The sequence below is a fragment of the Canis lupus genome, chromosome 3, assembly GCF_003254725.2.
Source record: "Canis lupus dingo isolate Sandy chromosome 3, ASM325472v2, whole genome shotgun sequence".
NCBI lineage: Eukaryota > Metazoa > Chordata > Mammalia > Carnivora > Canidae > Canis > Canis lupus.
In genome coordinates, this window is record NC_064245.1 from 20,678,430 (window position 1) to 20,703,150 (window position 24,721).

General features: G+C 34.6%; 1 long non-coding RNA gene across 1 annotated transcript; it reads left to right on the top strand.

Annotated features, from left to right (window-relative positions):
* Nucleotides 1-5,838: 5,838 nt before the first annotated feature.
* On the top strand, nt 5,839-15,951 carry LOC112653758 (uncharacterized). The gene is made up of 3 exons (XR_003132489.3): nt 5,839-5,948; nt 12,730-12,793; nt 12,890-15,951. It is a non-coding gene; the product is annotated as an uncharacterized LOC112653758 (long non-coding RNA).
* The last annotated feature ends 8,770 nt before the right edge of the window (nt 15,952-24,721 follow it).

Consider the following 24,721-nt stretch of genomic DNA (forward strand, 5'->3'; position numbering starts at 1 on the left):
TGGCTGAATGGGGTAAGGGAAAAATTACTGTAGGAGATGCCATCCATGAGATAGCAGATGGTCAGATCATGGAGAGTTGCAGGAAAGTTTTACATACTCTTCTTTTACTCTGAGAGAGAAGGGAAGCCACCCAAGGGTTTTCAGCAGAGGAATGATAGGAACTGACTTATTTTATAAAAGGAGCACAGCAACTCAGGGAAATATGGACTAGCAGGTTGGATGAAATCCTGAACCCCAGTTCCAGAGGCTGTTGTATCATCACAAGCAGTAGGTGATGGTGGCTTGTACCAGGATGGCAGGAGATGGTGACTGGTATGGAGAGATTTCAAAGTTGTAAACTACAAGATTTTATACTATATTAGACATGGAATGTAGAAAAATCGAGGAGTAAAGTATGACTATATTCTATTACAAAATGAAATAGGAAGCTTTTTCCTTACATGTAACTATAGGTAAAACCTATATATTTGAAATTCATGAAAATTATAAAATAGTATCTTCTTAGACTCTCTGAATTTGTTAAATACTCAATTTAAAAATAACTATTAATCATTACTTCTTTAGTGCCAGTATTTTTAGTGTTATCCAACTTTTCCTTGAAGACACAACTTGATAAGTTAGCAAAATTCTCTTACAAACAATAGTCCTTCTCCTCAAACCCCCTCCTTTTTTTTGTCTTCCAAATCTCAGATGTTCTCCCCTTTAGTCCTGCTTTTTAAGTCACTTTCCTAGTCTTTTTTGCAGGCTCCTCTTTCTTGACATTTCTTAACTCCCAGTTCTTTCTTTGTATTTTGCTATATGCCATCTTTTTATATCTATCTGTAATTCTACTTGGGCCAGCTGCACCACTAGAAAAGCTTTAATTATTGTTTAAGGCTTATGACAGGGAGTTTTCTAGTTCTGCACTATCCAGTATAGTAGCTAAATGCTGCTAGTGGTCATGTGCAAATAGTGGGTCCTATAGCTAAGAGTGGAAATATAGCTAAAGTGCTAATGGTGGTAGGATTATGGGTAATCCTACTGAATCTTATATATGCTCTGTGTAGCCCCATATGTAACATCTCTAGGTATACTGTATATGCAATTTAATGTATGTTGTTTTTTCCTATACATATGTACCCATGATAAAGTTTAATTTAGAAATTAGGTACAGTTAGAGATTAACAACAATAACTAATAATAAAGTAGAACAATTATAACAATAATTGTTATATGCTATAATAAAAGTGATATGAATATGGTCTCTCTCTCTCCCAAAATATCTTATTGTACAAGTAGTCACCCTTCTTGTGATGGTGTGAGATGTTAGAATGCCTTTGTGATGAGATGAAGCAAGATGAATGACATAGGCATTGGGACATGACATGAGGCTACTATTGACTTTCTGACGATGGGTCAGAAGGAGGGTCATCTACTTCTGGATTGCAGTTGACCATGGGTCACAAACTGTGGAAAGTGAAACTTTGGATAAAGGCAACATTTAAAACTGGTGAGAAAAATATGTACAGTTTGATAGATAGATAGACAGATAGATAGATAAATAAATAAATAATTGTGGCAACCAGTTAACCACTTGGCAAGAATAAATTTAAAGCCCTAACCCACATCTTAAAATAAAATTAATTCTCCTAGTGGATTGAATACAAATACATAATAAAATTTAAAACTACTAGAAGAAAATAGAAGTGCATATGTATAGGTGAAGAAAGCCGTTTCAGTGAAGGCTCAAGGCAAAAATAGAAAGATAAATACTTTAAGATGTCTGTATGGGGAAAAGTCCCACAATCCAAGTGAAAAAGCAAATGGCAGACAAGAAAAATAAAACCATGTGTGACAAAAAGGGGTTAATGTCTAAGATGTGGAAATATTACAAATTGGTAATAAAAAGAACATATAACAGGCAAGGTTCCAAAAAATCAGAAATACAAATAATAATATGTGATGAAAAATATTTCATGTTACTAGTAATCATAACCATGAAGAAAAGACTAGATATCCTCTCTCTTCTCATAAATTAGTAGGCTGTCAAAGAGATAAAGAAGGAAAATGCCCAGTATGGTGCACTGAAAAGAGATGGGCTCTCACAGATTTTTGCCAGGAGTAAAAGTTTGTAGAAACTTCCTACAGTATAATTGGAAGTAATGTATTTAATTCAGAAATTCCACTTCCAATAATTTTTTCAATAATAAGATTCATAAAGATAGAATGTAAAAATACATGTCAAAATATTATTTATAATATAGAAAAGCTGAAAATAATTTAAATGAACAGCTATAGGTTATTACCTCATACATCCTTAAAATGGAGTTCTACTCAATCCTTACAAATGATGGTGTCAATCTATATGGATCAATATGTAGCATGTTGATGATACGTTGCTAAATGGTAAAGGTAGTTATCAAAAAAATATGTCCTACTGTGATCCTACTTTAAAGATACATATATTAAAAAAATAAAGATACATATATTTTATCCATGCATTTTGAAAATAACATATAAAAATAATGCTTAAAATGTCACTAGTGATTCTATGCTAATAGTGGAATATACCTAATTGCAGTTATGGTGGTAGGATTATGGGTAATTTTTTTCTGCTTGCTTTTATTTTTTGCATCTATTTTTCTGCATAAACATGAGTAATTTAGATAATAATTTTTAAATGCAACAAATACAGATATCAAAATACCATAACTCATAGCATTGCTAGCAGTATTGACCAGATGCTATGTTTATATTATAAGAGCTCACTTGTGCCACATTTGGTCTCTAACCTTCTGACAGGGTGACACCTCATGTCCAGAATCTCCACAGCACATCTATATAGGTGCTTACATTGGAGCCCGCAGACTTCAGTTGAACTGGAGAGAGTGAGCGCCACCATGCTCATCCACAGGAAAACATGATAGTATTCACATTGTCTCACACTGGGTGCCTGTCTTGAAAGAGACTGTTCTTAATCCCTTACAAAACAGTTTACTAAGATTTCCGTGTGCTCTTGTTACAGCCTAATACTTCATTCTAAAGCAATTATCAAAAACAATGAGTTTTGCTCATTTGTATAGAAGCTCTCATTTATTTTTCAAGGAATCTTCTAAGCTATGGGCTGCTTTCATCTTTTCACATATTAGGAAAATAACATTCAGAGGTTTTACATGACTTTTTTAAGGGGGCGGTGTGAGAATTCAAACTCCGCTATTTTTCTTTCAAATCTGAAGATTCATTTTATTTTATCACATAGCCGTCTACACCTGTCTTTGAAAGCCATAGACTTTTTTTTTTTTTTTTTTTTTTTTTAAGATTTTGTTTATTTAGGGCAGCCCGAGTGGCCCAGCGGTTTAGCTTTGCCTTCAGCCCAGGGCCTGATCCTGGAGACCCGGGATCGAGTCGCACGTCAGGCTCCCTGCATGGAGCCTGCTTCTCTCTCTGCCTGTGTCTCTGCCTCTCTCTCTGTGTCTCTCATGAATAAATAAATAAAACTTATTTATTTATTTATTTATTTATTTATTTATTTATTTATTTATTTATGAGAATAGACAGAGAGAGAGAGAGAGAGAGAGAGAGAGGCAGAGACACAGGCAGAGGGAGAAGCAGGTTCCATGCAGGGAGCCCAATGTGGGACTGGATGCTGGGACTCCAAAATCACGCCCTGGGCCAAGGCAGGCGCTCAACTGCTGAGCCACCCAGGCGTCCCAAAAGCCATAGACTTTAAATAGCAAGAAAAGAAAATTCAAACACTTATGATTGTAAAATATGATTGATAAGAAATTATAAATAATTACTTCATAAACTAATTTCCAACTTTTGTCTTTATTTTACCGTTAGAAACAGCATAAAAGAGGAGAGAAAGGGAAACTATTCTTTAAATTCCCTGAACAGACTGTTTTCTGGAAGCTACTTCTTGCCCAAGATGTTTTTTCCTTTTAATTACTCAGCAAATAAAACTGGATTAAACACACTGTGCAATCTACTGATTTATATGTGTTACAGATGGTGTACTAGAAAGAAAACACTAAATTTGAGGAAAATATATATGACATAATCTGCAAAGTATGCAACTCATCTAATTCATCTAGTATTCTTCAGAATAATGAAAATTATCATTATATTTTTTAAAAGATAATGTGACTTATATCTTGAAAGCTAAAAGTAAGGTGAAAAATGGTCTAAAATATTTGTAAATCAAAGGTTTATAGCTGACTCTTTATAAAAGCATAATTTGGCATAATATTTTTCTGATGCTGAATGAGCCTCCTAGTGCATTAACATCTAACCAGCAACGATGTCATGCTGTATGAACTTCATTGTCAAAGTGTCCAATCAATTTGTTTGTATTATGAATCATCCCCTATTCCTACTGGTTTTCTGCACATTAACATTCGACTAATGGACTCAAAGTCCATGTTATGTATGTTAATCTAAAATTCCTGAATATACAACCTCTGCAGAAATAACTGAAAAGGAGAGTGTATCGGTCATATTACTTTCATGTTTGAAACCCAACAGTTGCACTCTCTGGGTCAATGCCAAATGGAGATTTTTCTAATAGGTAATACAACTTTTCATTACAAGTTGGGTCTGGCATGTGCTCTTGCAAATAGTCACATTTATTTTGTCTTGGTTGATTCTTTAATTAGTTATCAATGCAAGGTCAATAGTAACTCCTTTAAGTCCTCCAGCTATGGGAACTGGTCAACAGCCTGCTGAAATGCTGGTCACTTTTACATTTATTTCATTTGTCTTCTTGTGTTTGCAAAAGTTCATTGGCATATAGACCCATGGGTCTGCATACTGTTTTTAAATGAGTTACAAACAGTCATTCTCATTAAAAGAATATGTATTAGAAAATTTGAAAAAGAAACAAAAAAGATCATGCAGTTCCACAGTAACCCAACCATTATTTGTGTTTATTATCTTCTAGTCTTTTTTATTAATGAATCTTTGAAAAGTATATTCTTTAAAAATTTTGCCTTATCTTTTTCTCCCTTTGACTTGTAGATATACATAATTGCAGGAATCATAATTCTTGGTTTGTGACAACATTCTAATTAGTAGTTCAAGCATGTACTTATTTGTAATAGTATAAAATCCCTCAGAAATTCACCATCATCCCCCAAAAAGCTATGAGCTTGACAAAACCTACATCACACACTGTCTCCCATCCCTCACTTGCCTTCCCCCACAGACATGGCATTCAGAATTCTATTGTTATTGTTCCCTTACTTCAAATATATGAAATATATATATTATATACATTGTATACATATTCTATACATTACAAATATATACATTTATTGTGTCTATACATATGTAAATTATAAATTATACTTTATGTGATCCTAAAAAATACATATTTTATTCCTGACTTTATAAAAAGTTTATACTGCATGTAATCTTTTGGAATCTACTTTTTTCATTTAATAATCTTATTATTAAGGCATAATGCTATCATTCTACATCACTTGTTATGACTGTATATTAAACACTGTGAATATATTACACTTTTTTCAGCTATTTTCACTTGGATGGTCATTTGAGTTGCCATTGTTAGTCTTCATAACTGTCAGTTTTAGTAGTTGCATGGTCTTCTATTTTTTATTTAGTTGCATCTAATACCTTGCTCTATTGATTAAGGCTGAAGTGAGCACCTTTGTACGAATAGAATTTCTACACTAAATATTATACCTTAGATAACTAGAAATTGAATTATTAAGTTGAAAGATATGAACATAATAGATACTTCTAATTTGCATTCTGAAGAATAACTCCATCAGCAATTGTACAATTACTAGGTTGCCATAAGCATGGATTTATCTATTTTTGGTTGTTAATTTAAGAGATAGTTACGTTTTGTTTTTAGGCTTCATGACTTCAATCAATTAATATTGACATAGTAAGATCTGGAAACTTCGGATCTGATAATTTTTCATACGTTGAGGAAAGGTTTTAAGGTAAGACCTTACAAAGGTAAGACATTACGAGTGAAATAATGGCTCACAGCCTGGGTTTAAAGTCTAGTTTCAAATTCTGAATGGAATATATTGCCAGTGAGCATTATCTATTCTTACTAAAGTGATCTTCAACTTGGAAATGATGAAGCTGAAGCTCAAAGAAAAGGCCAGACTTTCCCACAACTTATGTAGCTCATTTTCTGTCACACTATATTGCTTTCCATCTGATCAAATATAAAGTAGACCATCAAAACTTTCATTTCATTTTCATTTTGAATGATCTCCTTTCTACATTCCTGTAGGATTTACAATCCTGTCGTTGCAATGTACTCCTTGAATATGTTCCTATTATTGTTGTTGCTCTTTTTCGTGAAGAGTACTCTTTCCTTGCTGATTCTTCTCCCATGAATTCATCCCTCATAATAGGTTTCATCATGCTATGCCTAGCATAGTTTGTTAATACAGACTTGCTGAGCCGACCTGTCAGACATTATAGTTTTCCTACATTGGAGACACTTCCCTGGCATTCCTCAAAATCAAAGAATTATTAATTACCTAGTTTTGATATCTCATTTTCAACACACTCTTTTTAATATTTTCTATGTTCAGCAATATTAATATTAATTAACTATAGTTTGTATGACATTGTGGCATAATGTGTGTTGCAGTGCTTGTATAATTTATATAAATTTGTGCCACTGTTTTTATGCCCTAGGAGTGATCACATGACTTGGCCAATGGAAACAGTAATAGGAACTTTTTTTTTTCAGGCTCACACAGGGTGAGAACACTTGCTGGCACTCATATAACACACTGCCACTCTCTTCTCAATAACCACAACCACAGACAATTGTCGTTCAGCCTGATTCATCCTTAACAAAGCAAACACATATTTAACACTTGGTCTTGATGACTAAAGTCAGCGATTTTACTCATCATAACTGCAAGTTCCCACCCTTTTTCTCCATGCCTGCAATCTGCATCTGAATTGCCTGATGATTACTCTTCTCGGTTCATTTTGCCCACTCTTATAAACAGTCACAAATCTTTGTGGCCCTGTGCAAAAATAGACCCCTGGATGGGTCATTCATTGTGTGTCCAAACATTGGACAAGTTTGTAAAGCAAATTCATATTTTCACTTCTGACATATTTCTCCTAACCTCAACCTGGAACAAATAGCTTTCCCTAGGTTTTATGTAAAAGGAGTATGCCCATATAGAACATGTTCTCTTTTTCTTCCTCCTTCTGATAGAGCAATTTCTTTAACTATAGAAAGATGAATTTCGCACATTTATCACATAAAAGATTCTCAGCCCTCTTCCTCAGTAACCTAACTATAGCACACAGCATTTAGTTACTAAAACCCTTTGCTGTATTAAATACATCCTTTCTTTGCAGCCATGACAGTCTATGCATTTCTCAGAACATAGGTCAGTTTTATGTGCACAAAAAGTGGACGATGAGCCCTTTACATACTCTTCTCAATGGTAAGCATACTCTGCACTATAATACATAATGCATTTTCTCAAGGACTTTTTTATATTTTGCAAACAAGAACTGAAGGTATTTGGTAGATGTGGAATCCAATTCACAGAAAGCTGAAATAACCAACCTGAGCTCAAGCAGACAGTCCCTGGACAAGTTTGTTCAGAACCTTGACCTTTTAACTCTGTCTTTTGCTTTAACATTATGTAGGATCGATTTTTTTTTTCCACTCAGCTAGAAGAAAAAAGAAAAAGCTTTAACAGACATTTGAGAATGAATTGTTACCTCTTACTCATCTTGATACATAAACCCTTGACTGTCAATGCTAAGCAAGAAAATATCAAGGGAAGAAATTCAGTTATATTGAAATACCATCTACAAACACCACAGGAAATGCAGACCACTTTAAACTGCTAAATTCCGGTAGCCGTGAACTTTTGAATGGATTATGCGAGACAAAAGTTAATTTTGATATTGGTTGGATCTTAAAACATATTTTCCCATAGAAACTATGTGTATCTGCTGATTCTATTCTTGGAAAAGAATAGGGAAAAAAGCCTATTTAATGCAAAATAGACTTAAACGATGGTAATAGTACTATTTCAACTACACCTCACATGTTTCAATGGGAGAAAAACATTTCAAGCTCCAGACTTTCACACCAGAACCACTTCAAAAGCAGATGTGACTGATTCTGGTGGTAGCAGGAGATGCATAAGGAATAGGCCAAGTGACAGAAAAGCTAAAGATAGAAGCAGGTTTTAAAACCAGGATCTTAATTCTGCATTTCTATAGGAAAAACACACTTTTCTATCTGCATAAAGGATGTCAGATAGTCTTAAGGTTCTCTGTATTGAAAGAGAATGAGTGGTTACTCTCTAGCAAGTGGGAATCTGCATGCAGACCATCCCTCATTCAACATGTAGACCTGCATTGTGTGCAAGAGAGCAGGTCTCTCTGCTGGTGGCATAAGACCCAAGATAACACAGGAAGGAAGTATCATTGAGGAGGGAGAAAACATGGCAGGTTAAGTCTGGGTAAGGAATTGCTTAATTTTTAGAAAATGCACCACTAGTGGTCATAGTGAAGAAGAAGAATATATTGAATTATGAGTCATACTCAAGCCCCGCCTTTAGTATTTAGTTGGGAAAATCTGCTTTGATCCTGGTTTCCACTTCTCTGAACAGAGAATATTAAGTTCAATGATTTCTCAAGGCCTTCTCAGCTTTAAAATGCTATCTTGTGATACCAGCATGCACACACAATACAGTTGTCGGAGGGGCCAAGTGGGAACCTGGCAGAGACCTACGTATGGAAAATGAAGACCTGAGATGAAAGTGACTGGGTAGCAGCCAGAGCCCAGGGAAATGAAACAGAACCCAAGGTGGAAAGTGGGACTTGGAACCAAGGTAGAGCCCATGCTCAAAGACCAGACTTTTTAAACTGCTTCCAGGGTAGCTTGACAGTGAGTTGGCACCAGGTATCAGAGTACTGAGCAAGATCACATTAATACCTTGTGTCTGGTCAGGATTTAACCTGGAGACTATGGCAGAAAGAAGGCATCTTCAGTCATCACATCATGTTGCGTGGTAGGGATTTCCAAACTATTCACACTCTTTTATTTTAACTTGGATTAGTATGCTTTTTATTTTGACTTTCTCCTTCCCTGCCACCCCACTGAAATTTACTACCACAGTAAGCCATTATTTCTGATGAAAATAAGCCACAGCCCTGGGATGGTGATGGGGAGAGGATAGGGTTGAGAGTTTTGATCATGTTGGGAGAAGAAGGGAGGGTATACAGTGACTGAAACCAGGTGGAACCTAAAAAACATATTGACCATCTGATTGCTTTAAGCCAATATAGTATTATATTATACGGTCTCTCTTGCTTGGAGTTAGTTAGTTCTAATTTATTTAGCTGTTAAATGAAGATGTATACTATATCCAAAGTATTAGAAGTAACTATTATAATGTTACTCCTAAAAACTTCCTGTTCTTATCCATGGCCTTGAAACATGATAATGCATTAGTACATTATGTTATGAAGTGTTCTGATATTTCCCCTCAGTTCATGTTGATTTTGCAGACATGACTTTAGAAAACATTTTGTACACAGCTAAGATAAGCAAAAAAACATGAATAGACATTTTGCCAAAGAAGACATAGAAATGGTCAATAGACACATGAAAAAATGCTGAACATCATTTGGCATCAGGAAAATTCAAATCAAAACCATAATGAGATACTATCTCACACCAGTCAGAATGATAAAAATTGACAAGTCTGAAAGCGCTTGATTGATGAGGATACAGAGATTGAGGAATATTAAATATTGATGAGGATACAGAGAAAGTGGAACCCTCTTATACTGTTGGTGGGAATGAAAACTGGTGCAGCCACTCTGGAAAACACTATGGAGGCTCCTCAAAAAGTTGAAAATAGAACTACCCTATGATCCAGCAATTGCACTACTGAGCACCCCAAAGATACAGATGAAGTGATCCTAAACGGCACCAGCACTCCAATGTTCACAGCAGCAATGTCCACAATAGCCAAACTGTGGAGATGTCCATCCATAAATGAATGGATAAATGGATACATATATATGTAATGGAATATTACTCAGCCATTAGAAAGAATGAATGCCTGCCATTTATATTGATGTGGGTGGAATCAGAGGGTATTCTGCTGAGTGAAATAAGTCAATCAGAGAAAGACAATTATCATATGGTTTCACTCATCTGTGGAATATAAGAAACAGCACAGAGGATCATAGGGAAAGGGAGAGAAAACTAAATGAGAAGTCATCTGAGAGGGAGACAAACCATAAGAGATTCTTAACTATAGAAAACAAACAGGGCTGCTGGAGGAGAGGTAGGTGGGGGGATAAGGTAGTTGGATGATAGGCATTTAGTAGGGCATGTGATGAGATGAGCACTGGGTGTTATACACAACTGATAAATTACTGAACTGTACATCTGAATTTAAATAATAAAAAGATAAGCAAGACAATTATTTATGAAAATTTACTGCATTGTTTTACCTGTAATATTCTTCAGTAGATAGATGATTGTCTACCAATTAAAATCAAGATTTTAAAGATTTAAAGAAAGAAAAAGACATAATTCATTGCTAAACAATTGGTAAGAGCAATCATATTACAAAGAAGCAGAAGAGATCAATCAATGTGGAAAATCATTTAAACTTAGAAACACATTTTTCTTTTAGAATCCCTGTAATTGATAAGAAGTTTTCTGGTTTCAATTAAGTGGTTGAGAAGCCTCTATGGCATATTCACAGACATGATACTTATGCTCCAGGTGGTTTAGCCTCATATTTAAAAGAAAAAACATAAACTTTATTAACAAGTAACGTGGATCAAAGTTTCACTATCACCTGAAACACAAACATAGACTTTCATGAGATAATCAGCTCTACCATAAATAAGTAGGAAAGATATTTAATAGCAACAAAAGCAATTTTTCTCCTAAATTAGTTGTTAGAAATTTCAACTCCTATGGAATCTCACAGAAGCTATAATATTAAAGAGAGATTTATGTCAACTATACATCATAAGAAAAAAAGAGATTTGGAGTACAAGATAGAAATATGAAGCTAAATTATAAAACAGGGCTCAATTATAAAATGGGATATTTAAGCATGACAAACGTAAGAGCAGGGATTCTTAAATAAAAAGTTGTAATAAGTTAGATGTGAAATTTCAGTGCAGTATGAGAATCAAATTATCATAAATCTGGATATTGGGTCTATAAGAAGGAAAAAATTCAACTAATATTCATTAAGAACCTAAAAAAGCCTGGTGCTACTAGGTCCTTACATAATAGATCAATATTAATATTGACAATATGGCAAAGAAACTGAGGCTCTAAGAAATCAAATAAATTTGTTTAAAATCATATACATAGTCCTTTTGTTTCCATGAAATAGTGCTCTAGATCTGTGGTATGCACAGGACAATCCCATGTTGCTCATATGTTCTTTTAAGCATCTTACTATTTTAAATATTTGAAGATATTTATCATTTGCAAAGATGGAAGTTTTATTTGATAAGAACTATTAAAATAAGATTTGTAGTCAAAACAGGTGCCGTGTTTTGCCATTTGACCTTGGGCAAATTGCATTATAGGTGTGGAGGACATTGTGCCTCATTTTCCTCATCTATAAAGATTTATTTATTTATTTATGGGGAGGGAGAGCACGTGAGCAGGAGAGGCAGAGGGAGAGGGTGGGTGAATTTCAGGCAGACTCTGCTCAGTGTGGAGCCTCACGTGGGGCTCCATCTTAGGACCCTGAGATCACCACCTAGGCCAAAACCACTATTCAAAAGCTTACCTGCACCACCTATAAAATGGGCACAAGAGTAGAACCTACCCATAAGGTTGCTATGAGAGTGCAATGATATGTCAGATGCCTTGAAAGAGATTGAAAAATAAGAAACAATTGATAAATTATTATTTACCCTTATTATCTTTCAGATATTTCATTGGTTTAAATAATCATTTTTAGATTATAGAAGAAAGGAAATGGGCTTAAATAAAACACACTACTTACTCTCATAAACATTAACCTTTCAAGATTAAGTTAGGTCAATTACTTAAAGTGCCCAAGTGGTATTGTTGAGAGTGATCGCTGATGTGAAGCCAATCATTCTATGTCAGGTTCTCACTAACCCAGATAAATCAAATCTTTGGAAGATTTCAAGTAAAACTAGATGGCGATTATGAAGTACTAAGTGAACACCCTGCATATGTTGAAGACCAAAAGGATGATCCAGTAATTACGTCATGTTTACCTTAAATTGTTAAACAGGTTTTGAACGCTTAAAAATTATTTCTACTTGGACTTCCTTAGCACCTAAACTGGATAAAAATAGTGATGTTACTCTCTCAGGGAAACAGTTTCTTTTTGCTTTTTTTGTGAAAGCATTTTGAAAAGTTGGAAGTAATGTATTATCACAAGAAAGTGTCAAACCAGAAACAGTGAACTTTTCTATGTGGTAAATTCTGAACAGTATAAACCTGTAAAAAAAAATGACAGTAAATATGTAATGTAAATAGATTTCTGGAGACTAATTAGAAAGTAGAAAGTTTCACATAAGATTATGAGTGTGTTCCTAGAATATCCTTACAAGCCAGGGTCTCTTAGGATACCTGAGAAAAATGAGACAGCAGTTTCCTGATCTGCTTGCTCAGAGGGCAGATGTATCAAGGGAGGAGAGCCCATTGGGTCTCATTCTTTGTTTTTTCTCTTGATTTCAACTGCTTGTTTCCAGTCCTGTATATAAAGGGGAAGGGAAGATAAAAGACTTGAAGCATCTTGGTCAGAAAATCCATGAGGTACTTGTATATGTTTGTTCTCTTTAAATGCAGCAAAAATTGTGATTTATTCTAATTTCCAAACAACTAAACTCATGTTTTTTGAACCTCATTCAGGAAAGAACTTTCAGTCTCACATTGTGACGATAATTTAATAGAAGCAATGGCTCAGAAGATGGAGGAATTTTTTTAAAAAGAAAACAAATTCTTTTCTGCTGTCACAGAATGAGGTAGATGAGACACGTGAATGGGAGACAACTGTTCAGACTTGATGGCGTACACCTTCAGACAATCTGTGTTATTAAAAATAACATTTGAAAATACTGAAGCTGTAGTTCTTAGATATGGCCAATGTGTATTTTACCTAATGATTTAAACATTTCTGAAAAACACTCTTAGCAATTCAGAAGAACCTAAATGATGAAACTGAGAATGAGAAGCTAGATATTCTTTAGCAATCACTTCCATGAAGAAGATAATCAACATGAAAAAAAATAACAAAAGCAACAAACTCTGTCTCTGTCTTCACAGTTCTGCATTGGAAGCAAACAGCTTTGCTCCTCTTAGAGGTGTTGTCAGAGGTGTTGCCCCGCCCTTGCTCCAGAGGGCTGCTCACTTGCTTTTCACATGAGGTGGCTCCATAATCCAAGAAATTTATAGAGGAAACATGAAGAATTTGTCAGTAATTTTAACACGATCCTTTCCAAGTGTATTCGTTGATTATTAAAGATCAGCCATCTCCCTTGTTTCATGGAAGAAATTTTTAAAGGCTCATTACAGCCCAGATAAGGGAACAGAGACTGTCTTGTCATTAGGCTTTTATTGCATTCATAAGATGTGTTGCATCCCTAACAACAACTGAGTGAATTCCATTTCACCTTTTCTCCACCCACAGTGCTGCCTGCATCAATTATCAGGGTTGAAAAATGATGTCTGGGTGTCATTGTCAAAGTAAAAAAGGGCTTGACCTTGTCAATCCGGTCACAATTAAAGGGTGCAGTATGACCTTGGAGTAGAGTTTTAAAAAGTTGGTCAGATGGAAGACAAATAAAAATATTGCTGGTTAAATTGCAAAACTGTAATAGTGGCAATTTTACGGGATGTACAACTAAAAACAGTCTATTGAAACAATAGTCTGGAGCCATACAATTTCATTTGGAAAATCATTCTGAATAATTCAATTAAACAACCAAGAGGAACATGGCATCACTATATGTTTTATTTGTAGTTTAGAGTATGTCTTGTCTCTGAGTTTAACATTATTTCATTTTGGTGTAGAAGTTCTCAGTTATGTACTTCTTCCCATAATTTTCATAGGATGAATTAGGAGTTGTCCCATTGCATCTGGAGATTCCTTCCAGTGCCTCAAGGCTCTTTCTCCCCCATCCAGCATTAAATTCCTCTGAATTTTCATTCTCTCCATTGTGCAGCATAATGTGTGAATGTCCTCTTAAATAAATTGTGTTCCTGGAGTTCTTCCTTATTCTTTGATTGAAGGTAGACACTAAATATTTAGTCATTAGCGTCTCATAAGTGTACATGTCCATTTTTTTATGTAAGAAGTCACCAATTAAAACTTCCTACTTTTGAGAAAAGAAAGTATTCATTTAATTAAGATTTAATAAGTGTCCATTATATGCCAGGAATGATGTATACAATAGGCACTGGAGATAGACCTGTGAAACAAATTGACATCTCTGCAGCCGTACAACTTTTATTGTAAAGAAGATGAATAATAAAGAAAATAAAGTAAAATAAGAAGTATGTAAGATAGTTGATAAATGTTATGGAGAAAAATTAAGCAGGAAGGGGAGAGAATGGGCACTAGACAAAGTGGGAGTTGGTTCTAAGGAGAGTTAGGGTAGGTCTTGCCACAAAGGTCACATTTGGATAAATTTCCAAATGAAGTGAATCAGGGAGCCATCAGGTTATCTTGGGAAGAACCTTCCAAGCACAAGAAAAAGCAGGTGCACATGGAAGCCTGTCGTTTGGTGGAAGAATCACTGTGGCTAGAACTGAGGGCTTGGAGGAGGAATCAAAGTCTTAGAAGGAAAGGCGTGAGTGTTGGGGTCAAGAAGTTGGGGGAGGCAGATTTGTTACTACTTTGTTGGCCATTCTGAGGAGGTCAGTCTTTCTTTTCAACTAAGCTGGAAGCCACTAGAATAGAATCCGAGGGAATTTTAGTCTTCTCTTTAACAACTATAATGCTCTGAGGTTTTTTTTTATTTTATTGCAGATATTAAGGAACTATAATTCAATTATTTTTATAAATAGATTAAAACCTCCTAGCTGCTCACTTTATGTAGTATGATGTATAAATTTTAAAATAGATCCTTTTATATTAAATCTGTCAGGCTACAAATAATTATTTTTGTTTTTGGAAGCTGGAAGTTGAATTAGCCAATTTCACTGAGCCCACAGCATTTCCCAAGCAATTCCAAAACTTAACATGAAGCAGGGCCAGAGTTCTATCTAGCTGAGATGCTATACACATTAAAGGGAATCAATTAGTAATCTGGCTCAATGAAAAATTTCTAAGCTATAGCGGGAACCACAGAAGTTCCAGTAAAGATATGAAGAGAAAATATTTTTGAAAACACAATTTAATATGAAAGTTTTCTTTTTACCAGTAAATGTTTTGGAGCCTTCATAACACTTATGAACAATTATTTACTGCTTACTAAGTATAGATACTAAATAAACTCTATGTTTATTATCTTTATCACATAGTTATTATTTCCTATTATTTTTTATGTATTATTATCATCATTTCTATTAGTAGTAGCAGTATCTGTTATTACTAGTAGACATGAAAAATCAAGCTTAAAGTCAGTGGTCAAGTAATTTTTTACAGTGCAGAAGAGCCGTATTGGTTTCCACACCCAGTTTTGCTGACCCTAGAGCCTATACATTATGGAAAACTGCCTCTGCTTTATAAAGTTAACATTGCCAAACTTAGAAATCAACTTGCAAATCTATTATGCATGGAAGCGTTTAATGCTATGATTACAACATACTGCTTGTGTGTGGGTGACACATAGTAGGAGTCCATAAAATGCTAGTTCCCTCACCATTTCCCCTCATAATTGGTAAAAACAGTTCTTATTTTAAAAAGAGCAATAGGAGACTGCACGTGGAGTCTGTTTAAAGAATGTACTTCCTTTTTTATAAACACTTTTGCAGTATTGGGCATCATTTCATAGGGAAATGCACTCCTCCTGTTGATGCTTATGGTAATTCGCTACAACAACAGTGTAGACTGTACACACATAATGGTGATTTTAGAGTGGAAACATATCAATCACAATTTGTACATATAATTTTGGAAGACATAGTGTGCTATACAGTGTCTCCAAGGAATGTGTTTGTTCTGCAAGGAAATTAAATGCTGCTCTACAATAAATGTTACTGAATGTATCACCACTGGGCTCTACCTTACACTCAAACTCCTTGCAAAACTAGACTTTGACAAGTAGAAATTTGACAACCCTGAACCATCTGGAATCTTGACCCCTATTCAAAAAGATTCTTCTTTTGTACAACTAAAACCAGGCTCTCTCTCTCTCTCTTTTTTTTTTTTTTTTTTTGGTATAACTTATTCTCAGCTTCCATCCCCATATTTTAACTTTGGGTCATGTCAAGTCATTATTAATTTTTCCCCTCAATTACCTCATTCAAACACTGGAAGGTACATAAATTGTAACCGGTGTCTAATACCATCCTCAGGGTCCATGTCATGGGACTAACTTATAATGAGATCTTTTTGGCTTCTCCAGCAAAACTGAACCTTCTTGGATAATATCCAAGACATATCTGTCTTATAACAAATTCTGCTCTAGAGAATGTGGTAATACAAATGTAGACAACAGTAAATACATCTCCATGTCCAGTACAACAGTAACTTTAATTAAATATTAATTTGTTGCCTATAATACTTTACAGTTTTTAAAGAGATTTCAAATATATTATCTCATTCTACATGGCAGTCCTGGGTAACAGGTAGAATAGAAATTATACTCACATTTTACCCATGAGGAAACTAAGATTCTAAGACAATAGGCAACCTGTCTAAAGTTAGACACCTGGAAAGAATTAAAGATGGCTTCAAGTTGAGGATTTCTGACTCTTATTCCACAGCTCTTTTCACCACACCATTAAGTCTAAGTGAAAAAGTTGAAGTGAGGTCACTCATAAATTTGTCGGTGAAGTATAAGTACAATATTTTCTGTGGGGCCAAATATACAAAGAAATCTTGGAGTCATTCTTTGTTTGGCAATACAGATTTTTCCTGCAACTGTCAAAGTTTCATTCTGCTGAGAATACATTCTGCAATTTTTTCTGGGAGATTTTTTTCAGAGTATTAAAAACTTAAAAATTGTGAGTAATAAAGGTGTGAAATCATATAAAATTAACAATACTTTTTAAAATATAAACTGACACAGGATTAGCATGGAACAGTTAAAAACAGACCCATATATATTCCAAAGGAAACAGCGGTGGAAAACTTGAATTATTGGAAAATTGGTATTGTAAAAATTATCCATCTTCCTTACCCATCTCATAACAGAGAATTAAATATATTCCAAATGGATCAAAGAGTCAAATTAAAATATATAGGTAAGAATTTAACAAACTTTTGCTGAGTAGAGTTGCACATGTTGTAGGCTGCACATTCCAGCAGTTATATTCACATGGACTGTCACACCCTTTTGGGTGAGAAATGTTAGCACATTGTGACTGGATTTTGGTTGAGAATAATTTTTAAATGAGAAACATATAAAAATCACATAAACACATTTGAATACTATACATCAAACATTGTAAAATTAAAAGACAGACAAGAACTGGTAAGAACATTTGCCCCCAGTGCAATAATCTCATAGGATTGATGTAAGAAATACATACATATGTGTAATGACATCAAAATTAACTTTACAATACCCAAACCCGCAAGCACTATTCATTATTTGAATAAGTTAGGGTAATGCTAAAAGGTATAACAGAAAGACTTAACAATGTAAAATGGCTCAAAAATAATATAAGCAAATGTTCTTAAATTTTTTTGTACCTGGGCCATGTGAGTAGCCTGGTGAAGCTTAGGACCTCTTTTTCGAATAATGTCTTTAAATATATAACATAAAATGTAAAAGGTTTCAAAAGAAACCAATTAGATTTTAAAAAAAGAAACCAATTAGATTGAAGTGCAATAATAAAATATTACAATAACATGATATAATAATAAAGGTGCTTCTTAATTAAAATGTTAATAACAAAATATAGCAGCTAGAAAAGCTGTGTGGATTGGAAGAAGAGGAAAATATAGGCTTTCATGAGTAGGTAGTAGTCTTTGCCAAATCATCTATCAAATTAGCAATTTCATTTTTAATGACTACACAGTGAGGTAAAGCATAGGGTGAAGAAATGAGAACTGTTTTGGAAGTAAGTTATGTAAATAAACATTTTGGAGAGCAAACTGCCAAGATGAATCAAACGTTTTTAAATTGTTCAAACTCCTGAATCCACGAATTTAATTTCTATGAATTTTTCTCAAAAATACAAACTAAAGGAAAATTTATGCACACATGATTTATAGCAGCATTTAATTTAAATAATATATTTTATTATCAATTATAAAAGATATGTTTACAATAACCAAAATAAATTGACATTGTCAATGAAATTGAAGTACCTCATCATAGCATAGACTATTATGTATATGAGTACTAATAAGTAATAGCTGAAATTTCTTGAATACTTATAGATTTTAGGCATTTTGCCAATCATTTTATGTGCTTTAAGTCTTCTCAGTTATCCAGTGAGATACTTTCTTGATCTCATCTCAGGTGTGAAAAAACTGAACCTCGGCAAGGCTGTGTTTTGTTGAGGATTATACAGCTATGGTTTAGTCTCTATTGGTTGCTCACCTAAAATCCATTCTCTCTTCTTACTAACAAGTCTCTGGTTTTGTTTGAGTTGCAATGAGCTCAGCTGAAAATACTCAACTACCAGCCTTAACACAATTGAAGCTGGCCACATGACTGATTATGGCCATGTAATTCAAGCAGAGACTGCTATTTGAGGAAGATTCAATACAATGAGCCTCTTCAGCCTTTTGACCTTCATCTTTCCCCATTTTTTCTTCCAAAGGGCAGGTGAAGCCCATATGTATAGTAGCCATCTTGTAACCATGGCTGCAAACAACAAGGACGAGAGGCTAGGAGAAGCCTGGACCTTGAGGAAATTCTTGAGGACTGCACCAGCCCATGTTTGGGTATGTCCCTTAACCGTCTGATTAAGTCACAGAAGTTACATTATTAGTAAGTGCAGCCAAACACAATTCTATTTGAAGCAGCTGATCAGTGGAAAAATCAAGACTTAAGCTTAGATCTGTTTGACCCAAAGACCTTGATTTTGCGTTTATTGTCTAATATTAACCTTTAAAGGTAAAAATATTAAAATTATATATGTATATATGGTATGAACTATATTAATATGCCTAGAAAGAGTACTGGAAGAGACCAAAATTTTAATAATGGCTATCTCTGCGTGGCAGGATTTTGAGGGTTAATTTTAAAAATAACTTTATAAGGAGATTTTATTATTATAAATGTAATTCGTGCTTATTGTGAATAATTTGCAACTTAAAGGATGGAACAGGGGAAGATGGAAAATGTACTACTTTACAATTTTCCCTACATTTGTGTTTTTAAATTGTATATAGTATTTTGTATTTTGCTGTTTTACTTACTATGATAAGCCTTTTTCATTGTTATCAAATATTTTAGAAATACCATGTGAATGGCTGCCTATTCTAGCATGTGGATGAGTACAAAGTGTTTAAACATTCTTCAATGGAAAAATTTAAACTCATTAAAGTTTTCAATAATAGTAATAGTGCCTTGGGAACACCTAAGTTTGTAGATCTTTGTTTCACTGACAGTTTTCTTAACACAAATTCTCCAAAGTAGAACATCTGAGAATTTTGTTGTTACTGCCAGGAACTCTTTGATAGGTGCTTTGGAAATATTGCAAAAATACTGGTACCAGGTGTGTATGAGTGTTCCATCATTTGGAGGCCTTGAGAGTGCCCTCTGGCCTCTATTCACCTCCCCATGATTACTTTCACATAATTGGTTTAAGTGGATTTCCAGAGTAAGTTATTTTATGTTATTAAAAAAAATCCCTTGGAAAATGATGAGGGAATTACTGATTGAACCAAAAATACTTACAATTTGTATATAAGGGAATCAAAGGAAAGAGAGCTGAAATTTCTTTTTCTGGTAGGAGTTTTTTGTCAGCCATACTATAAGGTAATTCAAAGGTACTGTAATAGCATAAAGTAAGAATAGAAGACTTTTCATCCATCATTAACAGGTAACTTTTCCCTAAATGTATATTTTTCCTTAAAATACCCTATGAAAGTGAAAGATACATATGAATGTAAGTAAATGAATATTTCTATATTGACTTGGATTGATGAAGTGCATGGTCGAAAGTCCAGGGAGCAGTTTTTTTTAATTAAGTAATTTATATTATTGGTTTTAATTTTTAAGATAGGAATTCCTTTTTTATTTTTTATTTTATTTTTTAGAAGATTTTATTTTATTTATTCATGAGAGACACAGAGAGAGAGTGAGAGAGGCAGAGACACAGGCAGAGAGAGAAGCAGGCTCCATGCAGGGAGCCCGATGTGGGACTCGATCCTGGGTCCCCAGGATTACGCCCTGGGCCGAAGGCAGGCGCCAAACCACTGAGCCACCCAGGGATCCCCAGGAATTCCTTTTTTAAAACAAAAATAGATTCCAGTGACCTAAAAATAATTACTTTCTCAAAAAAGCCAAATCACAACTCTACAATACATGTTGAATATATGTGTATTAAAGTGAGCCCATATTTAATATGGCCAATATAGGCAATATAATTTCCATGTATCTACATCATTGACACTTTACCATTTTTAAAAAATTCTACTTCATTTGCACAGAATTTGATGAAACATAACCTATAGTTTATTTTGTTCTCTCATTATTAGTCTGCACATGTCCTATGTTTTAGTTATTATTTATTAGTTATTTTAAATAATAAAATAAACACTTATGAACCCACCACCCAAAACAAAAGCAAGAAAACGGACAATAATCTCATGTATTATTTTCTCTAATAACCCAGTCCTTTGCCATCTCATGGTTTTGTTTTCATCAGGATGTCAATGGGCCTTTCATATTTTGTCTACATATTTTCAAATTAAAAACTATTTTTAATCTTCATATTAGCTTTAAAATGAGTACTTAGGTTGTTTGAAATGATACAGTTTTTTTCCCTGTTCTAGAACCTAATCTGATATCATATTTGAAATCCAATTCAATAGTCATAAGCATATTGAACAGGTTTTTGTGGCTTTGTAAAGCAGATCATCCAAATGATGTCCTTTCAGCTCTAGCAAGTTTAAAATTTCCATAAATCTTCCCATTGGATCTAAGGCAGTAAAAGTCAAAAAGAGCTTATGACAATAATAGGCTTGTTTTAATTAAGTTCAATAAATATTTATTAAGCACCCAGCAAGCAGGATGCATAGAATTTGGTGGTGGTCGTGGTGATTCAAAATGCCTAGGATAATGACTTCTTACTAATGAGTTTAAATGAGAGAGGTAGGAGATTAGGTCAGTGGGAAAAGACAGGTTATTCAATATGCATTATTGGGATAATTATTATTAAATAATTGAGATTATTATTAGAATAGGAATTTTTATATGTAAAAAAATAAAATTGCATCTGTATATAACACCAGTAAAAAATTAATAGAGGAGAGACACACATGTGATTCAAGAGAAAATGACAATGACATGGAAAAATGTGACATTTGAGGTGGACCTTCAAGCCTGAGTGGGATTAAAATAGATCTAAGACATGGAGATGGAAATATAGAAGTTTTTCAAAAGGTTATTTTCAGGCAAGGTGACTAGTTCATTCTTGTTTTGTGCTTTATTTCTAACACTGAGAATCCCATGTCATGGGAAAAGTACAAATTAGGACAGTGTCCACCTACCAAGTGAGACAGGGTAGCCATACTTTCCCTTCCACTTCTTCCAGTTTCCTAAACCAAGAAGCAAACACGTATCGTCCCATAAACCCAGACAACAGATGTCAGCTTTAGGAAACTGAACTCAGCCTTTCCTGGCTCTACCACCTTCTCTGATAAGGGAGGTTTAAGATTTGAACATTCCTTGTCCTTCTTTGTTGCCTCCAGCAGCTTCCTTAGGCTTCACACTCTTCTGCCAAGATATTAAATTTGAGCCTTTCTCTGATGGGTACCTCCCATTCTCTCTGGAGTCAGTCATTCATCTCTGCCTGTGTTGTTTTGTATCCATCTCTACCCATTACTATCCATATGAACTTAAGCCATAGCGTTAACTTGTTTCCTCAGCTGGAAAATGGGAGACAATATTGCCTCCTATTTCATAGGGTCCTTGTGGAAGTAAAATGAGATCACTCATGAAATAGTGTTTTTAAAAAGGAGCAGGTTCCAGAATTGTATGTTCAGTATAATCATACTTTTGTTTAAAAAACATATATCGAGTGTGTTTTTGTGTATGTTTCTAAATGCAATGAAGTCAAAAGAAAAGCAAACTCTTCACAATGGTTACCTTTCTGAAAGGGTTTGATAAAGGGAACACATGTTAAGTAAATGATTTCCACATTGCCTTTGAATTTTCTATGATAAACTTAGGTTATATTTTAATCAAAATATAAATGAAATCAGTACAAAAACAAACAAACATAAAGACTTCACAGGGGAGTTGGCACTTGAGAAGTCTTAATGACTACATTAAATCATGGAAGATAGGAAAGGGTTTCCCAGCACAGAAAGTAGAGGGGGGTCACAGAATCAATATGGCATTGCTGCCAGGACCCTACAGAAGTCTTGAATAATGAAGGGATGCATGTAGACAGAGATGTGGGTGAGAGGTCACAAGACAGGAGGCTGCAGAGTTGGCTAGGGCTTGATCTAGGTGTTCTTTGAATGCCATCTGAACTTTGTCATCATGTATCTGAACTTTATCCTCACAATGAGAAAAAATTGAAGGGTAATACAAATGGGAAAAATAATAGAAGCTGCATTTTAGAATGTTTCTGTGTTGAGGATTGAGGAGGTGGGCAAGACTGTAGATTTGAAAAGGAAATCAAAAACTTCCAGCAGTCATAACAAGAGATGACAAAGGCCTAGTTTATCACCTGAGACCCAATGATATCTGTAATTTTTTATCCTGTAACTAATATTAATAGCTAGAGTTTATTGAGATATTTGTTTATAGCTAATATTTATTTAGCCAAGCTTAAATCGGCTAAGAATTATAAGTGGCCATCTCATTTATTTCACACAAAAGCTCTGTAAGATAGCCACTATTAGTCTTATAACATATAAATGATGAAACCAGGATTCAGAGGGGTTAAGATACTTGCCCAAGCATACCTTAGATAATAAATGGCATGGCTAGGATCTGAATCCACATTGCTTGCTTTCTTGGACACACTTGGAAGTAGTAGTAAATCCTTAAGAGGGTCCTCAGGGTCAGAGAAAAATTGCACTAGATAGAATTAAACAGGCATAGAAGAAGTTCTTTAAGGCTATTGCAATAGGGGAGAGAGACTGACCTCAACTCCACTGAAACAAAAAGCAGAGGGTTTTTAAGTGCTGGGGTAAGCCAGGGAAAACAATTGCTGAGGGATGATAGGGGAAAGGTGGTCAATGTGAGTAGATTATCTGCACTTCTTAATTGTTGCTTATTTAAATTAGGTTCCCACCTTCTCACCAAGATTAGGAGATAGAGGTACTATATCCCTTGATGTTTACATTTCAATGTGATGGTCCTTCAGAAAGGATATTACTGGATTGTAAAATTGGCAAAAGTCTGAGAGATTTATATCTCCAAGAGGCAAAAAAATAACTTACCATTTCAAGTTTGCTACATTAATGTTCTAAGAGAAGGGAGCTCAGAAGCCTGGAGTCAAGAAGAAGCCTGTCTAAAGTTTAGTCAAGTTTAGGGGAACATTAACATCTTTATCATTAGTTGTTCTGAAGTATAGGGTGCAGTAAAATTCAGTGTGTTAGTCCTAATTCTCCTGAGGAAATCTAGGAGAATGTCACATAAGCCATTGATATATGTGATCCAGTTTAAATTATATATATAATATATACATGTATATTTTAAAAGTTAACATGCCTATATATATAAACAATGTAAAATAACTTCAAACAGGAGATGGTAGTGAATGAAATGACTTTATAACAACAAAGGTAATCGTATTTATTCAGTATATATTATGTACAAGACATGAAACTTAAGTATTTCTCATATACCCCTGAAAACAATCCTGGGAGGTAGGTGCAATAGCTACCTTCACTTTTTGGATGAGGAAACAGATTCTCAGAAGGGCATACAATTTATAAATGGTCTATCTGGTTAGTAGGATTGGCTACCCAATTTGTGAGCACCTGATGGAAGACAAAATGTGGGGCCCCCTGTTAAAAAATTATTGTGCTTCAAGGGGCAATGGAAGAGCATTAAACCAAACACAGGACCCTCTACGCGCAGGACACTGTGTGACTGGCAGGTCCTCAGTGCCCATGAAGCTGGCCCTGCCCTTAAATTCATGCCTTCAACCTTTAGGTAGGCTACATTCCACGTCTCCTGAATAAGTTACTAAATGGGGAGGTCCCTGGGGGCGGCCAGAGTTCTTAATAGTTATCAATTGACCTTTTTTAATACCGGAAAAAGAAACTTTCTACAGAGAGGATTTGGATATTTAATCCTACCTGTATCACACAGCTTCTCAGTGGGATATCAAGGTATTAGAAGACTTGAAACTCCCTACCGAGTTTCTGTCTGAGAATAGTAAATGCTGGGAACCAAGGAGATTCTTACACACAAAGGAGAACTACAGCTAAAT